This window comes from Cupressus sempervirens, chromosome 1 (genome assembly GCF_028749045.1).
Source record: "Cupressus sempervirens isolate cs-2001-9-10 chromosome 1, ASM2874904v1, whole genome shotgun sequence".
NCBI classification, from domain to species: Eukaryota; Viridiplantae; Streptophyta; class Pinopsida; order Cupressales; family Cupressaceae; genus Cupressus; species Cupressus sempervirens.
This window is the reverse complement of record NC_143118.1, coordinates 898,037,576-898,054,801: the sequence shown is the minus strand read 5'-3', so window position 1 is coordinate 898,054,801 and position 17,226 is coordinate 898,037,576. Positions and strand designations below refer to the sequence as shown.

General features: G+C 37.9%; 1 long non-coding RNA gene across 1 annotated transcript in view; it reads left to right on the top strand.

The window, feature by feature from the left end:
* The window catches only part of LOC149580752 (uncharacterized), a 164,720-nt gene that overhangs the window by 131,538 nt on the left and 15,956 nt on the right, over positions 1-17,226 (top strand). The window contains exon 3 of the long non-coding RNA XR_016354202.1: positions 15,801-15,930. This is a non-coding gene — a long non-coding RNA (uncharacterized LOC149580752). The remainder of the gene's footprint in view (positions 1-15,800; positions 15,931-17,226) is intronic.

Genomic DNA, 17,226 nt, shown 5'->3' with positions numbered 1-17,226 from the left:
CTTAGGTTAATAAAGCATGTCTTATTTAGAAAGTGCTTGTGAGGTGTCACCTTCCTACATATGAGCATCCATTATCTATCTTAGGAAGATACTTTGCTATCTTTAGTCCGATAGATGGTTGCTCCTCATTGGTCGGTGTTGCCACCTCCTCCCTCTTCCTAGCCTATATAAGCATGCTACCTGGCTTGTATTTGTAATCTCTTAGTTTTTGCATCCTCTTAATGCTATTTTGCTTCCAACATTTGCATTACTCTCTTGGAGACTAACTCTATGTTGCTATTTTGATTTTGTATCATTTGCATTCATAGTTTAGATATTTATTCTTTGCACTAGTTTTCTGGGTTATCAATCTTTTCAGATTCTAACATATATTGATCTATTTACTACTCATAAATGTTCATGTGTGCCATGGTATTGAATTCACTCCTAGTGCCTTTTGTAATTGTGTGCTTTGAAAATCTGTTAGTGATCTGTCTATGCACACTCACTTGTTTTGGTACTGGCGATTTTAATAAACTTGCAACATAGATTTCAAAATTCCTGAAGGAAATCATCAAGTCATTGAAGGGATCACTTTCCCCACTGTGTGGTCTGTTGAGACTACGTATGAACTTAGCAACATATCCTCATTGTATGACCTTGAATTCGTACAATCATACCCTGACCTATCCATACGCCATCACTCCATTTCTCCCTGTACATTTTGCGCTCTCCTTCACACCCTTCCACCGTACAGTCACCCTCCTGACATATGGTTGCCTCCTATGCCATATGCCATATAGACCACTGCCAAGTTGGATTTGTTGTCACCACCAAGTTCACACGCCTATCAAAAATCTATTTGCACCATACAACATGGGAGCCAATGAAGCATATGCCTATTGATAGGGGACTTAGACGTTCAATAACTTTGGCAATCTAACTCTCCCACGTTGTTGTACAGTCTAAAGAGTTGAGGGATTGATTCCTCTATATGCCATATGTTTCTTTGACCCCCACACTCATATTGTTTTGATCATATGATTAGTCATTCATTGATTTGTAACTTTCACAGCCAGTGCAAAAACATGAGGTAAAATTTGCAATTTAACAATCATCTATGAGCTGGGAACATTATAGTGGTATCAAAGCTAGTAAGCTTGCCAACTTGTTGGGTGTTGAGATTGAATCATGGTGTTGAGTAATGGTTTGAGTGAAATGTTGAATGAGTTAAGAAGTCAATAGAAGCTCCACGAACAAACAAAGGATACACTCAACCTCTTTGTGGGCACAAGGCCTCAGGCAGAGCAATAGGAATTGCAAACACCCACCTTGGTTGAGTCACTAAAACAAATCAAGCAGGATTGGATGATTGGTGGATGAGAGAGGGACATATCTTTGAAAGATTACATTGAATTGTGAATAGAGTACCCATCATCTAATGCAATATACTCCTCAACAATGGTCGAAAGTGAGATTGATAAGTGGCTATTGGATGAAGTCATATAGGCACAAGAGGATATGGACAAGAAAAAGACTCTAATTGCCCCTTCAGATGGAGAACAACAAAAATCTCAAGACAATTAGAATATTGAAGAAATCATGGATGACTCAAACAAGGTTGATGATGGAGAAATCATTGAGGTTAGGGAACAAGATAAAATAGCAGATATGAAATAGGATGACAACCAAGCCAATGTCAAAATGGGCCCTCATAAAACTGCCAGTGTGTGGAAGGAGAGGAAGGCTACAAATCTTCTAGAGCATATGGGTAATGATCTCGAGTTCAATAAATGAAATCATGAAGCTAGAGGTGGAGGCATTACCAACAATCATTTGCAGGAACAATTGTTACCATTATTTGATTACGAAGTCTATCCTTTAGTGGCGATCATGAAGGATTACATTGATGAATTTCAAGATTGGCAGTGTTGGGGCCTTGGTGACTATGGATACGACAATGTTTATATCGAGTAGTGTAGCGAAAGTTTGTCGGCAATATGACATGGTGAAGGTTGGGTGTTAGTTCACTCATTCTGCCTGCACAGTTGGTATGGGACCTTAGAGCTGGTGGCCTTTTGTTCAATTATGGATTGCTTGAGGGAAAGTAATCTTTGGATGAGGATTTGTGATGTCCCCAATTTTAAGGTATTAATTAATTAATTAATTGGTCCTAGAAATTAAATTAAATAATAAAGGACCTTTAATTAATTATTTATTTTAATTAATAAATACGGGGCCCACATTAATAACAAAACAAAATAATTAATATTGTCAACCTGTTGTAAATCTCTAGATGCTTCTTGGAGGCATTTATAAGGAGATGGTTTGGCATTGTAATTCATCATGGATTGGATTTGATTTGACTTCGTATTTCTAGAGGCTGAAGGCTGAGGAAGTATGTGAAATTTTGGAGGTGGAAGACCCTCCTTATTCTGCCTGTTCCAACTTCGGTGGCTCAACACCACCCTATTTTGCTGTCGGAAATATCATATAGATATTTCACTTGTGCGCAAGATCTGTGAATCGTCGTCATTTGGCGACTAGTTGCATCTGCTAGGATCTTGTTTGTTACCTTTGTACTCTAAATTGTATTTGAATCTGAATTTACTTTTGGCATTGTCAATCTTTGGCAACATCTATCTGGCAAAATCTGGTGTGATATCATTACTTGAATTATATGTGCATCACTAGTGCTTGGCTGCTATTCCATTGTCTCTTTACTTGTCTATATTGATCGATTTACTACTTATCATAAATGTTCGTGTGTTCTATGCAATTGAATTCATTCTTGTTTCCTTTTGTAACTATGCACTTTGAAAATTTGTTAGTGATCTATGCATGCAAACACACTTGTCTTGATATAGGCGACTTTAACAAACCTAGAACATAGATCCTGAAATTTTTGAAGGCAAACATTAAGTCACTGAAAGGATCACTTTCCCCACTAAATAGTCTATTGAGACTACGTATGGACTTAGCATCATATCCTCACTATATGTCCTTGACTTTGTACACGCATACCTAGACCCACCTGTATGCTATCACTCCATTTCTTCCCGTACATTTCTGCACATGCTCCTTCAAACCCTTCCACCTTATGGTCACCCTCCTGACATATGGTTTCCTCCTATGTCATACGCCATATAGACCAATGCCAAGTTGGATTTGTTGTCACCACCAAGTCCGTATGGACATCTCAAAGCCATTTCCATTGTACGATATGGGAGCCAATGAAGTGTACGCCTATTGGCAGGGGAATTAGAAGTTAAATAAGTTTGGCCATCCAACTCTCCCACGTTGTTGTACGATCTAAAGAGTCGAGGGATTGGTTAACACCGTATTATCTTTCTTTGATCCCCACACATATTGTTCTGATCATATGATTAGTCATTTACGATTTGTAATTTTCACAACCAGTACCAACACAAGAGGTAAAACTTCCAATTTGATAATCATCTACGATCTGGGAACATTACAATGTTGATAAGATCAAAGTAGTGGATGGAGAGAAATTGGTCTGCATTTCATTGAGAGAGTTCCGCATTATATATATTAAAAAAAATTATATTATTGAGATTATTAGGACATTATCTAGTTTGGTACTTTATTCACCTAAGATAAACTTAAAGAGTGCATTTATCTTTTATTAGATTGATCTTTATTTAGCAATGTTGTCTTATTCATTATGATGTGGATACTAGTCAAGCTCTGTAATGTCCCCATTTTTGCCAATATCAGAGTTTGAGATATTAGCCTATTATTGTGATCCTTGTAGGCTAATTATTGTGGATAGAGGGTCTTCTGAGGCAGAGGCTTGGCTTGGGAGGGTCTTATCTTCTCCACAATTCAGTAAGTTACTGATGGGGTCACAACCCAAGCACAGAATTGATACCACTTGATGGGGACACAACCCAAGCACAGAATGGACACAACAGAAAAGGGGAAATTATATTAACTGAGAAAATAAGCTAGTACAATAGTACAGGGAAAATAAACTTCAAAACATGCCCTAAGGGCTTACAATAGCATAAATCTGGAGATAATTTCTCCTTTCAGTACCTCCTCTCAAACTCCACTCCAAACTGCCTTTTACAATGCCAGGAGTCTCCTTAAATAGACCCCGGAGGGTTAAGGACTAGGAATACATTCTAGAAGGTGCTAGTAGGCATCCACCGACCAAATAGAAGGCTCCAGAAGCTACGTTAGAAGTCGGCGCAAATCTAGAAGAATCCAGAAACGGTAACTGAACTTTCGGGAGGCATAACTTTTGAACCGTAGCTTCGATTGACAAACCGTTTACATTTCCAGAAAGCTCACGAAGTGCTCTATAGCCCTATGGATCAGCTTCGCTCATCCCCCCATTTTTTGGCCCTTTTCGAGGTCATTTAATGCCCCTAACCTGACTTTGAAGCATTCTTAGGAGGTCTCCAAAACTCGAAAAACTGCAATAACTTTCAAACCGTGGGGCCTTTTGACCTGATTCTTTTTCTGGAATGCTCTAAATCACAATTACATTCATCTGGCCAATTTACACCTCCTAGTTCACCAAAATGATGGCTCAATTACATACTCCTATTTTTTCGGGATTTACACGAACACTGAAAGTGGAACTGTGAGAGTTGGAGCCTTTATTTGACCCAAATGGGTATCCAAAAATGAAAACACATGAAACAGAAACTAAGTCTAAGTATAATTTTTTGGGTGACACAGGATTGCCCTTATACCTCTGGATGCCCCTGCATCAGACAACCAGGGTAGATTGAAAAGTGACCCTGTCACTTTATGAATGGTAGAGGAAATCCCAAATGGGAAACCTTAGCTGCTGAAATCCAAGTTGAGTCCTCGATCGGTCGTCCTTTCCATTTGACCAAATACTCTTCATACTGTCTGTTTCTGGTACTCCTACCCACACGATGATCTAGAATGTCTTCTATCTCCTCCTTCTTAGAAGCAGGAATTGGACATGGCTCTAACACTAGTTCCTCATCTCCACCATCATCATGATATTCTGTTAAATCTGCAATGTTGAAAATGGGAGAAATATGAATACCATCTGGCAGCTCCACCTCATATGCATTTCCTGAGTCATGTTTCTTCAAAACTTTGCAGGGGCCAAATTTCTTCATTTTCAGCTTGTTGTAAGTACCAGCTAGAAATCTTTCTTTTCGTAAGTGCACCATGACTAGATCCCCTACTTGGAATTCCTTATGTCTTCTCCTTTGATCAGCCCTAGCTTTATACTCTTGATTCATCTTGGTAATGTGTGCCTGAACCTCCTCATGTAGACGCTTGATATGTTTAGCAAATTCTTCCGCTTCAGCACTTGTCCTCTCCCCTTGCTCTATCTTCCTTAATTCTGGTGCAGTCCTTGGGCTATTCCCATATACAATTTGGAATGGTGATTTTTCAGTACTCCTATTTATAGAGTTATTGTAAGCAAACTCTGCTTGTGGTAGAATCAAATCCCATCCCTTGGGCTTATCCCCAACTAAACATCTCAGCAAATTGCCCAGACTCCTGTTTACCATTTCTGTTTGGCCATCAATTTGTGGGTGATGCGTGGAACTGAATTTCAAGTCTGTTCTCAACTTTTTCCATAATGTCCTCCAGAAATACCCCACAAATTTAGTATCTTTGTCAAAAACTATACTCCTTGGAAGACCATGTAGTCTTACCACCTCTTTGAAAAACAAGTCTGCAATATGGACAGCATCATGAGTTTTGTGGCATGGAATGAAATGTGCCATTTTGGAGAACCTATCAACCACCACGAATACTGAGTCATTACCTCTTTGTGTCCTTGGCAATCCAAGAACAAAATCCATACTTATGTCCTCCCATGGCCTTGATGGAACAGGCAATGGCTGATATAGGCCTGTATTGTGACTAAACCCCTTGGCAACTTGACAAACTTGGCAACTCTGTACAAACTTCTTCACATCCTGTGAAATTTGAGGCCAAAAATAATGTTCTCTAAGAATGGCAATGGTCTTATCTCAACCAAAATCTCCTGCCATCCCGCCACTGTGTTTCTCCTTAATCAGATTTTCCCTCATGGAACTCCTTGGAATGCACAATTGACTACCCTTGAACAACATGCCATCCTGAATCAAATAGTCTAACCACTTGGTTCTATCTACAACAACAGATTCTTTACAAGCTTTCCATGCTTCAGCAAAATCAGGATCCTCGGGGTACAAATTCTTGAGTTCATCAAACCCAACTACTTCAACCTGCATTACTGTAAGCAACAACTGTCTCCTACTTAGTGCATCTGCGACCCTGTTATATTTTCCACTTCTATGCTTCAACACAAATGTATAACTCTACAAGAACTCTACCCACTTCATATGCCTCTAATTCAATTTACCTTGGCTATTTAGATACTGTAATGCCTGATGATCAGTATACAAAAAAAATTCCTTTGGCAATAAATAATGCCTCCATTTCTTTAAGGCCTGAACTATTGCATAGAATTCTTGATCATAAACAGAATACTTCTTCTTTGCATCATTCAATTTTTCACTAAAATATGCAATAGGCTTACCTTCTTGGCTTAATACAGCCCCAATAGCGCTGCCACTGACATCACAATCCACCTGGAACACTTTTCTAAAATCTGGAAGTGCCAACACAGGCTGTTCTGTCACCTTCTTCTTCAGCAATTCAAAACTTCTCGCAGCTGCTGCAGTCCATTTGAACTCTTTTCTATCCCCTCTTATTATATCAGTTAGGGGTGCACATATGCCATTGAAATTCTTAATAAACTTCCTGTAAAAACTAACCAGACCATGAAATGATCTTACCTCAGTAGCAGTCCTTGGAGTAGGCCATTCCAAGATGGCTTTTACCTTCTCTGGATCCATTTTGAGACCTTCGGGTGATATAACAAACCCCAAATAGACTAACTCCCTTTTTGCAAAGATACACTTCTTTAGATTAATTAACAATTTCTCTTCCCTTAGCTTTTCAAAGACACTACAAATATGCAGTAAATGTTCTTCCAAAATCTTGTTGAAAATTAAAATATCATCCAAATAGACAATAACAAATTTTCCCAAGAACTTCTTAAGTACCTCATTCATGAGTCGCATGAAGGTGCTTGGGGCGTTCGTCAATCCAAAAGGCATGACTAACCACTCATAAAGGCCCTCCTTGGTCTTGAAGGTTGTTTCCCACTCATCTCCTTCTCGAATCCGTATCTAATGATAGCCACTCTTGAGATCTATCTTTGTGAAGTACTGAGCTCCACTCAAGCAGTCCATAAGATCATCCATCCTTGGCAAAGGAAATCGGTACTTGATGGTTATCCTATTTATAGCTCGAGAATCTGTACACATCCTCCACTCTCCATCCTTCTTTGGTGCGAGTACTGCAGATATTGCACATGGACTCAGGCTCTCTCGAATCAAGCCCTTCCTCAACAACTCCTGAACCTGTCTATTTAGCTCCTCTATTTCAATAGGAGTCATCCTGTGAGCAGCCTTGTTAGGCAAACTAGCTCCTGGAATCAGATCTATCTGATGACTGATTTGCCTTACTGGTGGCAATCCATCTGGAACATTATCAGAGATAATATCTCCAAACTCTGAAACTTCAAGTGGTATTTCACTACTACCTTCTTTATCTTTCCTAGGAATCAAAGTATAGCACATATGCTGATGTTTCATGTCATCTAAAAACTTCCTTCCATCAACAAGACAAATCCTAGCACTGCTACATACCTTTTCATCTTCCTTTTTCATGGGCTTCAATTTATGGCAAACTCCATCCTTTGTGAGAGAGTATGTGTTTGCATGTCCATCATGCACTGCATGTCTATCAAACTGCCATGGTCTACCCAATAATAGATGGCAAACATCCATCGAAATAACATCACAGAGAACTTCATCATGGTAACTCCCAATTTTGAATTTCACTAAAAATTATTCACTTACCAGGACCTTATGATCATCTTTTACCCAAGAAATCTGATAGGGCTGGGGATGTTTCTCCCTCTTGAGCTTCAGCTTAGAGACCATCTCTTCTGATACCAAGTTATCAGTGCTACCACCATCAATGATCACATCACAACATTTATCCTCACACTTGCATTTGGTACGGAACAAACTCCTCCGTTGTCCTGGTTCAACCTCACCACTTAGTAGGACTCTTTCATTTACCAAGGTCTCTCCTCTTTCTGCATCCTCTGAATGTGATGATTGTGCATCCTCATCCACATGAGCAACCCTAGCTTGGCCCTCAGCTCTCCTATCTGTCCTTCCTTGTCGTTGAGGGCATTCAAAGGCACGATGACCTTCTTCATTGCAATGGAAACAGGTACCACGGAAGCCTCCTCTTCCTTGTCCACATCCTCTACCTCTTCCTCTCTGATTTCCAAAGTCTTGATCATGGGAACGGTTGAAACCCTCATTCCTCTGGTTCCTGCTAGTACCCACATCTTCATTTTTCTTTTGGGTTTCATTGCGGCCACCAGATGATCTACCGCTTCCCCTTCCTCCTTGACCGCGCCCTCTTTGTCTTCCTCCAAACCTTTTATTCAGCTTCTCTTCAACTCATAGGGCAAACTGGTATGCCTCTTCAACGCTGGTCATTCTTACCAAACTTAATTCCTCCTGGATGCTAGGTCGCAACCCACTGATATAACGAGCAAATTTGCTTCTGCATGCCCCGCTCTAATCAAGAGTCGGTAAAATTCCTCTGTATATTCTTGGACTGATCTTCCTGCTTGCTTTAACCCATGCATCTTCTTAAACAAATCAAGCTCGTAGTCCACAGAAATGAACTGCTTCTTCAATTTGTCCACCATGCGATCCCATCTTGTGATCTTCTCCTTTCCTCTTCTGTTTCTTTCCAATTGAACCTCTTGCCTCCAGATTTTGGCATGGCCTTTCAGTTTGGCCTTTGCAAACTTAACCCTATTTGGGTCCCTGATATCCCCATACTCAAAGTATTCTTCTAGTTCATTGATCCAATCGATCAACTCATCTGGTTTCAGATTTCCTGAAAATACACCCACTTCAATTGTAGGTCTTTTCTCAAACTTAGTAATGGCCCTAAAAAGCCTTTCCTCTGCATGATTCAGAACTTCCCTGTCAAATTCCCCGTCTGGTCCAACTTCATCTTCTTTGTTGTCATCTTCACTTTCATCACCTACGGCCACAGTTGCTCCTCTACGGAGCTCCTCCTACAATGCTTGTACCTGCCTTTGGAGGGCTCTAACCTCCTCAGGATTAATAGCTTTGGCCCTTCTGCCACGCTCTCTTCGTGGAGGCATCTTCTTAACTCAAACGCACAACCACACAGTCCTGGTGCAAACTGCCTCACAGTCGGCGCTCTGTCTACACACTCAGGAAAACTTGCTTTGATACCACTTGATGGGGTCACAACCCAAGCACAGAATTGATACCACTTGATGGGGACACAACCCAAGCACAGAATGGACACAACAGAAAAGGGGAAATTATATTAACTGAGAAAATAAGCTAGTACAACAGTACAGAGAAAATAAACTTCAAAACATTCCCTAAGGGCTTACAATAGCATAAATCTGGAGATAATTTCTCCTTTCAGTACCTCCTCTCAAACTCCACTCCGAATTGCCTTTTACAATGCCAGGAATCTCCTTAAATAGACCCCGGAGGCTTAAGGACTAGGAATACATTCTAGAAGGTGCTAGTAGGCATCCACCGACCAAATAGAAGGCTCCAAAAGCTGCGTTAGAAGTCGGCGCAAATCTAGAAGAATCCAGAAACGGTAATCGAACTTTCGGGAGGCATAACTTTTGAACCGTAGCTCCGATTGACGAACCGTTTACATTTTCGGAAAGCTCACGAAGCGCTCTATAGCCCTATGGACTAGCTTCGCTCGTCCCCCATTTTTCGGCCCTTTTCGAGGTCATTTAATGCCCCTAACCTGACTTTGAAGCATTCTTAGGAGGTCTCCAAAACTTGAAAAACTACAATAACTTTCAAACCGTGGGGTCTTTTGACCTAATTCTTTTTCTGGAATGCTCTAAATCACAATTACATTCATCTGGCCAATTTACACCTCCTAGTTCACCAAAATGATGGCTCAATTACATACTCCTATTTTTTCGAGATTTACACGAACACTGATAGTGGAACTATGAGAGTTGGAGCCTTTATTTGACCCAAATGGGTATCCAAAAATGAAAACACATGAAACAGAAACTAAGTCTAAGTATATTTTTTTGGGTGACACAGGATTGCCCTTATACCTCTGGATGCTCCTGCATCAGTTACAAGTTGGTCTTCGTTTGGCTCATATCGGACTTCATTTGGGCTTAGTTTTGTGTATTTACTATTTGTGATAAGTTGGGTGTTGATTGAGATGAACCCTTTCTATTTTTGGAAAGTTCTTTTGGTCACATGGAGAACTACTAGGTGTGACTCCTATATCAAATGATATATTTAAATGATGAGTATTTTGGGAGTTATAATATTTATAGTGGCCAAATTATTATTGAATCATTAAATGACTTATTATAAAGTTATAATTTGACTTTCTAATATCACTTAAGTTGAGAGTTGAGTTATTATTGGAAGGGGTCATTTATTTCATTAATATTATGCCTAAGCCAAGTATAAAATGTTGCCAAAAGTGTTAAGTTGGAAAGTTTCAAGAGTTGAGTTCTTTTGGGAAACTTTCACAATTTCAAAAGTTGAGTTCTTTTGGAAACTTTTGTCAACAAAGGCATTATAAATATGAGCTCATTTCATTGCGAAAAACACGCTTTATTATTTATCTTCTTTTGTTGCCTTTGTGGCTTTCTGAGGTTTTGAAGTTTGTGCCCTTGCTGAAGTATAGGGGTTTCTTTTGAGGATTTGTTATCCACTGCTGAAGTATTGTGGAAGAGTGTCTAAAATTGGTAGTGCAAATTTCTGCTGAAGTATAGTAATTTGATTTGTCTTCTCAATTGCATTAACTGTGCAAGAGAAGCTAATGTTTGTGAGTGAATTGGTTTGATTCGAAAGGGTTTGGAGATAGAAGTTATAAGTTGCAGACCTGCATTTTCCTTTGGAGTTTGATGTTTTCTTTATTGGGGTAGCATCTATTACATACTAACTGCGATCTTCCTTAAGATGGAGGGAGCATACTGTTGTACATTGTTCCTCATACAAATTTGCTGCAATTTGATATATACAGCAGTCACCTACAGGTTCTTCATTTAAATTCAAATTTCATGAGAGTTGTAGTTATGTCTTTCAGTCATTAGATTGCATGCCAAGTGTTTGTAAAAATGTCTATTGGCTGTAGATGCACATTTAACAGGTTGAAATCATATGTACGTATTTGAATGGTCAAACAAGATTGCATTTGTTCTTCAACTTCTTTGTTTGGGCATCTAATAACCATTTGCGTGCATCTAAACTAAATTTGAACCATTACAAGCAAGCTGAACTAATCTGAAGATAAAAGACAGTGAGATAGAGATTTCATTCAAAGTGTTTGACGAAATGTCAAAACATTAATCTTGTGAAGAAAAATTGATGTTTAATTAAGTTATCACCTCTTGAGGGTTATTACAAGCTCACTTTTAATCTGCCTCTCTAATTTGTATTTAGTATCTTATCATTGGGATTTTACAAGGATGGATTCTATCCATTTTCATTACATGATAGTAGTTGGTAAACATATTTGTCACTTAAAATTTACAATGACTTGCTCAATGTAGAAGTGACAATATGCTCCCAAAAGTTGGATAGGTCACTTCTAGAGTATGATCATCCTTTGTGTTTGAGAGGGGCAGCTCCTTCGTATGATCAAATTATTTATAATTATATAAGCTTCACTTGAAAAATAAAGGAAAATTTGACAATCCTTAGGATTTTTAACAACATATGTACAAATGCTATCAAGATTTCACAAAGCAATCACAACTCTATTTACTTCATAATTAAAGGTCAAAGACTATGCATAAGAACAGTTCATGATGAAAATCCAATTTATAATGCAATATACACACTTCGATGGTACCAAAGAAGGATATACTATGATAAAACTCATTAGTATGCGACCATTGCCTTTATGAAAATGAGAATAAGATCACAAAATGTTATTATGCTATAACGATAGGCAAACAACATTGCAAACAAACACCTTACAATAATGAAACACTTCCAAAATATCTTGCGTTCATTTGATGGAGTTATACAGCTCAGAATTATTTCTGTCCAGAAACAATTAAAACCAAAAGTCCCAACAACATTCTCCAAATTTCTTTATATAGACTTGGCTCCTTGTAACTGCCTTATTTTATTGGTTAATAACTAACTTATTTTTGTGCAAATAGAATGAAGTTACCAACTTCATAGATTTCGCACAAAAAATGTTAACTAATTAACCTCGACCAAAAGTGACAAAAAGTGACAAAAGTAACTATTTACAAACAAAACAAGGAGACAGATTTTCCTATCTTACTGCAACCAAGGAAAATGTGCAATGAAATCATCTGAAATCATGCAATGTTGCACTTGGCATCTTCTTAAGAAACATTCTGATTGGTTCCTAATTCAACTGAAGGTTTTGCCTTGAAAGCTTTGTGTGACTTGAGAATCTCTATCATAGATTCATAACTGGTATTAACTATTATCCATTTTTAGCTTTGAGATGAATTGATTATCCTGAACTTCCAACAAGTCTTGATTGTAAGCCAATATGACACAAGCATCCAAAGTCACTGAAATGATAACCTCCTCATCACATCTGCCCCAAAACATTTTTTTCCATTTCTACATTGATCCCATCACTGAACCTATTTAAGGAACCTGGTTATCAGCTTCCTGAAAATTCTCTGTTGCTAATACATTTGCAATAGTAGTTGAGAGTCCATCTGGTATTTTCATCTATATCTGCTCACAAGTTGTCATCAACTTTTCATACTCGAAGTTCTGATTAATATTTATCAACTTCCAATTTATACTCTTGAACCATATATTTGACTGATTATCTTCCGCACTGGTGAAGATCTTTTCAGCAATCAAAATATTTGGATCTACCTTGGACATTTCTTAAAGTTCTTTTGGTATGTCCTACCAGGCTAACTCTTGATCTTTGGCATGTTTTAGCTGCTTAGCTATTTCTTGCTCTTGGAGATCAACCTTCTCATAAATACCCTTTTCTTTAACTATGAAATCCAAAGCGTTATCTTTAATCCAACTTATCTACCCTTAGATCATCTTACCATAAGATACTTGTGCATACCCTTACCAACCTCCTCCACATTACCTTTCTATTTTGATAGCAAAGCTGCCTCAGCTTCAGCAACATTATTTGTTCCATCTAGCAATCTTTTTCCCTAACATGCTATTAGATTACCAATTCGGTCTCAAATGATGAATCTTGCTCCTGAAGACCCAGGGTTGCCTTTCGAAGCACCATAAAAACTACACTTCCACCAGCCTTCACAAGGTTTTACCCATTCAACATCACCAACATTCACATCTTATGGATTAACTCATTGAAGCCCATTCATGGGCCTATATATTAATATATTATATATATTCTATTCTATTATAATATACTATTTAATACTATATTATAAAATAACAATATCCTTAGGCATTAATCCATACATGATTATATTAATCGATACTCTTCTCTTAATCGATATTAATTTAAATATTTTAAGGCCAAGTCCGCTTGCAGTGGGGAGTGAGCCTCCTCAAGTTTGTACACCTATATAAAGTGGCATAAGAAATTCAGTTCACTGCCACTCCAAATCAATCTCGTCTCTGTCTTTTATTTAGTAGCGATCTGCCTCTAATAAGCAGTGAAGGCACACAAAGTTAGTAACAAACCTATCATTTAGCAATGATCCTAATCTTGGTGAAGGCAACACCGTTCTTTAGCAGAGATCTGCTATTAATTGTCAGAAAAGGTGGTCATTCCTACCTTTTGCCCATAAGGAAGCAAAGGTATGCGGAATAACTTCTTAGGCTAATCTTGAGAGGACAATTATGCAAATTTAAACCTAACCATCACAAAGATTTTAAGAGACAAATAGAAGTATAAATGAAACAAGAAGGAACACATAACAGAGTGATTATTGTAGGGAAACCCTTGTGGGAGAAAAACCCCACACAACAAGACTTGCATAATGTATTATCAAATCAATAGAGATCACAACAAATTTGCAATGCAAGTTCTTATAAGAGTATCACCTCAACTCAAGATTGGAGGAACTTTACAATCAGCCTTCTAGCAACCGATCTTGGAAACAAAACTCAATGCTCAAACTCCTCCCCAAGCCCTCCTTTTATTGGATTCTCATAACCTAGAAACCACTTGTGGATTAACAATACAATGTGCAAAACCTCCTTGACACATGTTGCACATACTCGACTTGTGTCGCCCAATATAGGCATGAACCACATTAAAAAATAGTGTCTCATGTTCAAAATGTTATCCTCTATTTTTGACCCTCATAATTGCCATGACATGTGTCATATAACTTCTAAAAATGGCCCTTCTATATTGTAATATGAACAAACCATCTTTCGACAACCAATTTTTCCTTTTTTCAAGGCATTGACATGTGGAAAACTCCCAACTACCGTTTGAAACTATCTAGAAAATATTGCAAGGTTGAGACACATGTTTTCTCAACATCACCCTGGCTTGGACATATTGCAATTATGACCTTGTCCATTAGAGGATTTGCGGAAGAATTACCTGAAGGCACCAAGCATGGATGATAATAAGGATAGAGCAAAAATTGCACAAGGCCTTTGGGAGGCATCCATAGGGCTTTCGTGCCCACTTTTGCTCCCCCTGCCCACATCTTCTTCCACCTCCACTGCTTTCTTGGGCACATTGGTATCTTAGGTGCTTTGGTTACAAGTGAGGAATTGTGGGACTAGCTTTCAATTCCAACATTGTATTAGAGCACCAAGTCTATGACCTCATGTCTAATTTTTGAGATCCAATGATTGAGGAAAAAAATCATGTCATCTTGGAGAAAAATATTTTTTGGGTCTTCTTTTCGACGAAAACCCATTTAGACCATTTTGAATTAGCCAAAATTTGTCGTAGTTTATGAGAAAAAATCAAAAGGAGCAAAAAAAATCAAAAAGTAACTGAGATTTGGCCATAACATTTTCTCTGTGAATTTTGAGAAAAAAGATTTCTCAACAACTGAGTTGGCCTAATCATATAGAACTTGTACTATTCAAAGAGAGTTCAGTAGGTCAATTTTTATAATAAAAGATTTATGGGTTTTATTCATAGCCCCAATTGAACATATGGCACCATTGAAGTTTGCATGTAGTGCTTGCATTTTGCAAAAATCAGTTTAGAAGGGTTGTGTAAGTTGGTTATCAACTAGCTAAATTTTTCCTATCTTTCTTTTCTCATAACTTTTGCATATGATGTCAAATTTGGGCAAACAAAAAATTGTTGGAATACTGGTTGTGGTCACTTTCAATGTGGTCTCCATCTTAAGATTTTGCTCCTAATTTTTTATGCTCAATCAAAGTGTTACATCCCAAATTCTGCTACATTTAAAAATAATCTTCTAGCCATTGAGAATTCATGTGAAGTTAGTTGTTTGGTAAATATGTTGCAATAAGTGACTCATGTGAAATTGATTTATTGGTATTGTTGTTGAGATGTTTGATTCATGTGCAATGGAACTTTGGTTATTAGTTTATTATTTCATGTGACATGTTAGTTAGCCGTTATGATGGAAATTGAAAAATGAATATCTTAGAAATTTAAAATAATTATGTGATGTTTTATTTATATTTCAAATTATAGAAATATGTTATTACTCTAGAACCTTTTCCTTTTTGTAGGCGCACGAAGAAGGTGGGGAGTGTTCCCAAAATGGGAGTTAGGAATGGGACACCCAAATCCATTGTCAAATCATTAGGTACGAAAGCTAACCACTTGGATCAAGGATGAAATGGCTAGACAAGCAAGAAGGTATAAAGGATGACCATGAGCTAACTAGTTAAATTATAACATAATAAAAAAACTCAAATAAGAAAGATTACCTTCATTATGTGGATGATCTCAGTATACTTGCAAATTCTATCATGTCTTAGTATAATAATATCATGTCTATACTCATACTTGTGTGGGTATAAAATATGTACATATGTATATACATACACACACACATATGTATGTATGCGAATCTCTAATTTAGTGTATAGATATGTGCATGTATATATATACATGTTAAGGCTACTCAAACAAGCATGAATATAAAGGGACGACATTAACATATCAAGGCATGAATGAAGGTATTGTTGCCACCCTTATTCTTCTTATCTTGAACCTTAGCTATGGTTTATTTATTTTCCTTGAGCGGCCACCTTTTTCATGTCTCTTTTTATGGCATCGGGCTATATGTTACATTCTTTTTATTCAAATATGAATTAGCAGGCCCATGCGAATGCCTTGCCACCTCAACATTCTTGCGTAACTAAGCATACACTTGGGTGTCTTCTTGCTTATCGTGCTCGCCTCATTAAGGATGCATTATATACATTGCCTCTCGCCCCTCTTGGGTGGTTCTTCCATGCATTTTGCTTCCACAATAATTCATTCTTGTTCATGTTATGTTTTCTCTGCTCTTTCCAAGTAAGAGTGTGATCAAAATCAGCGACTGTATTTGAATCAGCCGAGCTTGTGAGATATTCCAGCATTATACGATAGGATTGAAAGCCTTGGTAGCCAGGTAGGTGGCATATGCCTGATGCCACCACATTCATATTTTCAAATCGTGTTTACTGATCTCAGGTCATGCATTGCATTTTATATACTATTTATCGTCATGCATTTTGAACTAGCCAGCTTGCCTCATAGAGAAGGCTTTTGTATTTGGCAACGGCACCAAATGTTTACCGCATAGGGTAAGAAGTTCAACACAAGTATAACACGATTCAATTCCGAACAGGTACTTTATTCATGTATGCACTTGCAGATTACAATAACTACAATGATTTCCGATTACAACGATGATTCCAAAGTCCATCTTGGACGTGTACATATACCTTTCCGAAGGGGTGACTCAAGCGTCATGCGCCCGTTCGAATACTACCCTATCCGTCAGCTACATTATACATTTTACCGACAACAGCCAGCTTGCCTCATAGAGAAGGCTTCTGTATTTGTTTTTCCTTGGAATCTAGAATCAGGATGTTTCAGCTTGAGTATTCTTCTTTCTATTAAAAATTTGTTATAAGAAATGAACTATCTAGTTGTCGAAAGACC